General features: G+C 32.9%; 1 protein-coding gene across 1 annotated transcript in view; it reads left to right on the forward strand.

Annotated features, from left to right (window-relative positions):
• Nucleotides 1-7,484, forward strand: part of LOC136816359 (DDB1- and CUL4-associated factor 12-like) — a 216,426-nt gene that overhangs the window by 169,942 nt on the left and 39,000 nt on the right. The gene's annotated exons all lie outside the window — the stretch shown is intronic.

Genomic DNA, 7,484 nt, shown 5'->3' on the forward strand with positions numbered 1-7,484 from the left:
AAGGAAAATATTTGAGAAAAACAATAAGAAATTATAACGAAGGAAGGATGTCTATGAGACCCCCGGTTCTTATTATAGCTTCTTTGTTCAATGCTTAATTTTTGAAAACGCGTGACGGGGGTTCGCTTTATTATTTTTGATGATAGAAAGTTTTTTTTTGTTTACTTGGGTGCTCTCTTCTTCTTTTTCACTCACTGATTACTAATCTTTGAAATCAATTGATCTCAATTATCGGCATGTTGGCAAAAAAAATGAAATTACCGCGATAAGATTTAAAAAAGGGGACTTTTTTGGGCCTAAAAATGATGAAAAAGGAAAGATAAGATTTTAGTAACTACACACTAATATTTTTATTGAAAAGACAAAAGAAAGTAAAAAATTTTCATTTATTTTTGTGGTGGATTGTTTTTAACAATCGATCGTATTCTGAACAAGAACGTAAAATTTTATCGCTATTTTTATTTCCTTACGTGATTTGTTCCAGATTTTATAGCACCTGAACTTGAAATTTTTTTTATTAAAAAATGTCATAATCTTAACCTAATTTCTTCATACCTGGATTTCGTAAAAAAAGATGAAAAAAGGTAGCGTATAATACACCTTTTCGATCGTAGGGATCGTAGTCGTGCGGTCAGGCGCGTTCGACTTTATTATTTAATTTACCACCCTAAATTTGATCCAATTCTTTTTTTACACTTTTTTCTATTGTCTATAAGTGCGAAGAAAAAATTGGGACGGTTCGGGAATCGACCGAGTGACTTGCCTGGATCGCTTCGCAATTCTTATACATATACATTCGGACAAAAAAATGCCAGCGCGGCAACGGTCGAAAAGGTGGTATTAAAATTGAAAAGTAAAGTAACTCGTCTTTTAGTATGGTGTATATTTCAATCAAATTTCTAGTCTTTCATCTGGATTTTTACGGAATAAATTTAAAACCCCCTATCGATATCATATACTTTTACTTCAAATTAAGCGCTTATTCACGAGTTTGATAAATGTTCAAAATGAAAAGTATATATGTGGAAATAAAATATTAATTTCATTAAGAATACATATTTCACTTATCCCACGTGATATAAAATTAGAAATATTAAAGACTCATTAAAACAAATAACACTTGTATTAAGATATATTAAAACACTAAAACACCGAAAAGATTTTTTTATCGCCTTAGTCAAAAAGGAAGAAAAATTAGGCAAGAAAAGAATAGATCTAATTTTATGAGAAATAAAAATCTGGCTAGAAACAAGAAACAAAAATTGATGTTTTATAGGTTACGTGAGCAACAAACTCTATTGCTTCTATTGTTTACAAAAAATTATATCCTTGAATGTTGGGAAACATTTAATAGCAATCATTTGTGTTATTTGAGGGGTTTGGGGGTAACACTTGTTCCCCCAGTTTTTCTTCTTTTTTTTATGTTCATGGGAAAACAGGAGTCAAAATAATTAACAACTTTCTTCGTTTTCAGAAGAATCAAATATCAAAGATATAAAAATATAATAAAATTTTGTCAATACTAAAAGAATATTTTTCCATAAGCACATGTCTTAAATTTTGGTATCTTTAAAAAAATTTTTTATATGTTTTCAGAAAATTAACAAATCAGCCAAAATAATGTATTATGAGGATTAGGCACGAATTATTGAAAATTCTAATAAATTCAATTTTCATGTTTCCCTGTCGAGATATTCCAATATTGCTTCCCCTAACTTCAGCCCTCAGCTGGGGACTCTCAATATCCAAATTTATATCTGACACACTCTTTACATGGTCCCACACTGTCATAGTCTAAATTGCAGACCTTTACAGAACCCCATGTAGTATAAGGAGCAGCACGAATCCGTTAGTGGATGCCAGCAGCCTACCACTGTCGGTGCTGAATTCTCGGCCATTCGCGACTTTCAAAATTGATAGTAGGGTCCGGGTGACGGAATTTTTATCTTGCAAAATGTTTAGAATTTTGTTTAGAATCTTGAGTAAAGATATTTGTTGGGAGATTGGTGATATCATCAAATAGGCCTGTGAGGCAATGAGGTGATGAACATATTGTCTAAGCCAGAACACCACACACCTAAACACCACTAATTCCCTCACACTTCCCTTGCATCTGTGCTTCAGTTAGACTGGAGTCGTTAATAATGCGTGTAATACAGTAGTATAGGCGTTATATGATAATACGATTGTTGTTACGGGATTTAGTTTGTAGAAATTGTTTGACTAGAATTGTTTCCCTTCATTACTTTTTGCTTTATTTCTACTATATCTGAATTAGTCGCCTAGCTTGCTAGACTATGCTTCAGTCAATAATCAAATCAGCTCTGATTGAAAAATTATCACATATTACCAACATTTATGTCCCGTTAAAAATACCCCTGTCTCACAGCCCCGGTGGAACTTTTTTCCTCAGTGGGGATAAAATTTCCTATTGAAATCCCAATGGGGATATAAATTTTATTGTTCTAAGGTTAAAAAATCCCGTGGGGATGGGTTTGGAGTGCAATTTTTAAACATTGAATTTCAAATGGGATGTAATCAAAGTCAATTTCCCACCGGGGACGAAATTTTTGTCAAATTTTCAAGTGGGACTGGGGTCCCAGCGGGTCTGTGACACAGGGGTGTTTAAAAGTCAGAAACCCTGGAGGGAGAAAAAGGATTATGAATTGGAGACGTGATTAGATATTGAATATTAAGAAATTATCAATATAAGTCTTGGTAGAAATCATTACCCGTAGTCGTATTAACTTTTGTAAACATCCATATGCATGCAAAATTTGTTGGAGCTATTTGCCTTCAAAGGTATGCATTTATAATTTTTTTTAACATGTTTTGGTTTTTTCCGGTTGGTCTTTTCCTAAATCAATTTAGAAAATTTACTCTGGTGGTGGCTTCTAAACGCCGCCGGGACAGTGGTGAGCCTGATATGTCCTCACTTGTCACGTGGTCACTGCCTCTGAAGAAAAGAATTAAGTAATGTGACAAAGAAATAGCCAATATGAAAGCAACACTCATTTTGAATTTTCAGATTTTAAAGTAAAATGACGTGGGATCCAGATTGGATTTCATTTTATTTTCAAAATAAAATTCATAAATATTTTCTTTAAAAGAAAAGTCCCATTTTTCTATCATCTTGTTAGCAGTAAGTAGGCGTACGAGAATCTTTGTTTTGACTTAGATAAAACCTCAAAATGTTGTGATTCTCAAAAAATGTTTCAATTCCCTTTTCTCAGGTGGCTCGGATAGAAATCTATTTTATGAAAATTCTTAATAAGAGACTGAGCCCTAAGAAGAAAGAAAGATTAGTAAATTAGGATCTAATAAGCTATAGTCTTAGTCAATTAATTTAAGTAAAAATTATCCTTATTTCTTTTACAATTTCTTCTCTATGGCTTCCAGAACTAAAGCCATATATAAATACACCTTTTAAGAACAAAATGTATAAGAACATAGCGCTTCGAAGGCCAAAATAGTAAGAACAACTTAAGAACATTTTATGAGTTTGTGGACTCTGAAACACCCAATTCTTAGGGAAATATAGAAAAATAGTCACATGATAAAGAAATTGAGGACATTTTAATAACATTTTGAGGCATGAAACATCCAAAATTTTTCAAAGATTTTAGAAGTTCTTATAAAGAAAACGTGTAACAGAAGAGGACCAATTCCCTCCCAAAAAGCTCCATGAAGTCATTCAAGACTAATAAGACACGAAGTAGAAATTTATACGACTTGACTGATTATAAGAAATGGATTCTTAATTAAAATCAGAGTCATACTAAGAAAATATCCTAATACACCAATCTCGAGTTTAAAGGTTTTATTCTTACACGAGTGTTCCCGTTTTATATCAGAGACATATTTCATATCAGGGCAGTGTCTGACTATTGTTATATTATGCTGATATAAGCAAAAAATGTTTTTCTTTTCCTCTTCCTGACGAATATTTCTCCACATCCGTGTCAATCCAAATGAAGAAAAGCTTGTGAATTAAAATTGATGAGTAAGCGCAAACGATAGCACTCTTATTTAAAAACAAAACCTTTAACGACATTTTCAACGTCAATTTGTACTCCCAAAAAAACATTATTATCAATTTTGATACAAGCTAACCATTCTTCTGTTCTGTGCCATCTATCATGATGTTTCGATAACCCGTACTTGTTATGAAGACCAAATATAAGCTGTCTATTCAAACTCTAAGAGTAATATATAAGTAACCAACCGGAAAAAAGAACTTGTAATTCTCATGTTAAGCACATGTTAATCTTAAAGGGTTTTAGAGCTGAATCATAAGCTTCTTATGCCATAAAGCAAATGTTATTGTTGAATGGTTTTAAGAATTTTAAGAAGTTGTCCTTAATACCGGCAATAACTTAAATAAAACCCGGAGGGTACTAGGTTTGCGAGGTGACGGGTATGTCCGAGCCAAAAATACAAATTCAACCCTTAGAGAGAGGAAAAATTGGCGTTTTTGGGACCCTTAGAGAGACTTTTCTCAAATTTTTCGATTTCACTCGATTGTTGTCCAAAATTTACGAGACTCAATTTACTTTTTAATGGTTTTTGTACCCCTTTGGCTTTGAGAGACTTTCGAGGGTGTGCAAACGGGGACCTTTATGGCTCGCACATATAATTCGGCACCCATTTTGGCTTAGACCCCCCCCCCCCCAGAAATGAAAGCAGTAAAGGTATTTCCATAAATTATTGTGAGTGCAACGACTGCTTTGTTTTGAAACCATTACCAAGGTGATTAAATCCCTTGAGTCTTCAAGTGTTTTCTTTATAAATGCAGCTCCTCTGGGAAGTAATTACCATATTAATTATATGACTGATTTTATTTAGGTTGCATGCCCTTATCCTTCGGCGGGGTATTATTTCGTAATACCCCGCTTGATTTGTAATACCCCGCTCCCGCCTAAATATTTTTGATCAAACCCATTTTCTCCAATTTTCTCCTAACATAATATTCACGCGAAATGAACGTTCGAATTTCCAAAACATTCGAATATTTTTGGCATTATTCGATCACAAAAAGTAAACAGTATTTGATACAAAAATATTTTGAGTATAGCTGTTTGGTCAAAGGAAGAAAAGTACAAGAACAAAGTACAAAGAAGAATTTGTTGAATTTGTCAAGCTGTTGGATGATGTTGTTCTTTTATTATGGCAAAATTCTAAAAACAAAAACGCGAACATTTAGATAAATGCTTTTCAGAAATGGGCGGAGAGTTTCGTGGACTTGAGGAGATATCCGAATACGAACCATATAGCTATAATTTGAACACTTCATTTGTGACCATTTTGTGTGGAGATACGAAAGAAAGAATAATGGCACTAATTATGAACTTGGATACTTGCTGATAATAATACAGGCGTCTTTGGAAAGGAGCCGAAAATACAATTTTTATGAAGAATCCTCGTTCCAATAATATTGTTGTTATAATGGATTATTTTTGATTATAGCTTTTGTTGTTTGACATTACATTTATGAAATATCTGCAACAATTTGAAAGTGATATGGAATAATTTGTGTTTTGGAGCAGCAATAATACATCATCTTTCTATAGTAAAACGTCATAAATTTTCTGTCTCACTTCTGGAATCCCCATTTTGGATAAGTTCTTTAAAAAATAATAAAATCAATCATATAATTAACCAGGAATGATATGGCATTTCGTGAAATTAGGATTAATACCCTCGTATAATTTTGAGATAGTTTGAAATAGCCCTCACTTCGTTCGAGCTATTTCAAACTATTTCAAAATGAAACTCGGGGTATTAATCCCTAATTTCCCTCAATGTCATATCATTACTATTACCAATAGTTTGAAAACGAGATTAGCGTTGCTCGTGACGTAATTTATGAAAATGTCTATACAATACATCCGGGAAAAACGAACATATTTGTATAAGAGGGGCTGAAATGTCTTTTCTTTTTTTCTCCGATAGATGCCATACCCCTAATATAATCGTTTTTATTTCAAATACAGAACCAATTAATTACATCATAAAGACTTAAATGAGGCAGATTCTATTTGAATAGTTTCTGTTTAAATTTTTATCGGACACCCTGTATTGTTGATATTCATGACGTATTGTTTTAACGGAAGCACCAAAAAACAGCCCGGGTATTTGCCACTAGTTTCATTGCTAGTGAACTACTCATAACAGTCCAAACGCTCCCTTAACAATCAAAATCGCAAAAATCGCAAAAAAGAAGGTTTACCGCAGCAATATCCGAATTTTTACGATTTTAGTGCTTTTGATTATTAAGGGAGAGTTTGGATAGGGAGAGTATGTTAAATCCAAAATTAGCAGGGAACACCCGGTCTTTTTCGGTGCTTCCGTACATACCATTGCGTCATAAATATCGAGAATAGTGTTATAGGTCAAATTTCAAGAAAAAATGTAATATCATAATTTAATCCAAATCATATGAAATTGTCCCAATATTATATGTACAATCAATATATAAGTTTTCTCCAAAATATAAGGGATATAAAAGGAATTATTTTTAAGATGGTTGTTCTAGAACCTGGGGTAACGGTAACAGCTCTTGTCTTGACTTAAAATCGACGTAAATTTTGTTTCAAAGAATTGTCTAACAAACTAAAATGTTATAAATCCAAACTTTGCGCGATTCGAAGGAGGAAGAACTAACTTAAAATTCAGGCTATCATCTTTTTAACATTTGCTTCGCGCATTCAAAAGTTATGAAGAAAATTCGAAAATTATCTCTTTCGAAAAAGCCATTTAGTCATGTTCAAAGTCATTTTAGCTGTAGGAGCCCCGCAACCCGGGAAAAGTCATCTAAGCAAAATGGATCCCATATGATAGGTGCGAGCGGCAAGGGTACGCCATTTTCGAACCTGGAAAATATTTTTTGATGAACCGAAGCCAAAACCAAATCCTTCTAGAAGGGTTCAAAATTAGAAAAAGGTCATGATTTGGACATTTTTGAATCAAAAGATTTAACAGATTTAACAGCCTACAGAGGTTAGAAGGTGGGATAGAGAAAAAGCCATGTCTGTAATAAAATATCAGTCCTAAGAAACTTAAGAGTGCACTAGTAATTCCAATTCAGATTGAAAAAAATTCTTAACAATGCAAAATATTTATCTAAATTATCTAAATGTGTGTAAAAAATAAAATGCTCTCTACACGTTTTTTTTATAAGAACAAACTATATAAGAACATAAAGGCTTCGATGGCCAAAATATTAAGAACACGTTGAGAACATTATAAGGCTTTGTGGACTCTAAAACACTCGATTTCTTGCTGTGGACAAAAATACTCAAAGAATGGCATAGATAAGAACATTTTTAGACTCAAAAAGTTAAGAACATCCAAAGTCTTCAAAAAGTTTTGGAAGTTCTTATAAAAAGACGTGTATATTAAATTAAAATTATCAAATCAAGTTTCCAGGTGCACCATATGATTTGGCGCACTTGTAATTACATACTTGAGTTCCAGTGGCAAAT

Source organism: Clytia hemisphaerica, unplaced genomic scaffold, assembly GCF_902728285.1.
Source record: "Clytia hemisphaerica strain Z4C2 unplaced genomic scaffold, Clytia hemisphaerica genome assembly, whole genome shotgun sequence".
Classification (NCBI taxonomy): Eukaryota; Metazoa; Cnidaria; class Hydrozoa; order Leptothecata; family Clytiidae; genus Clytia; species Clytia hemisphaerica.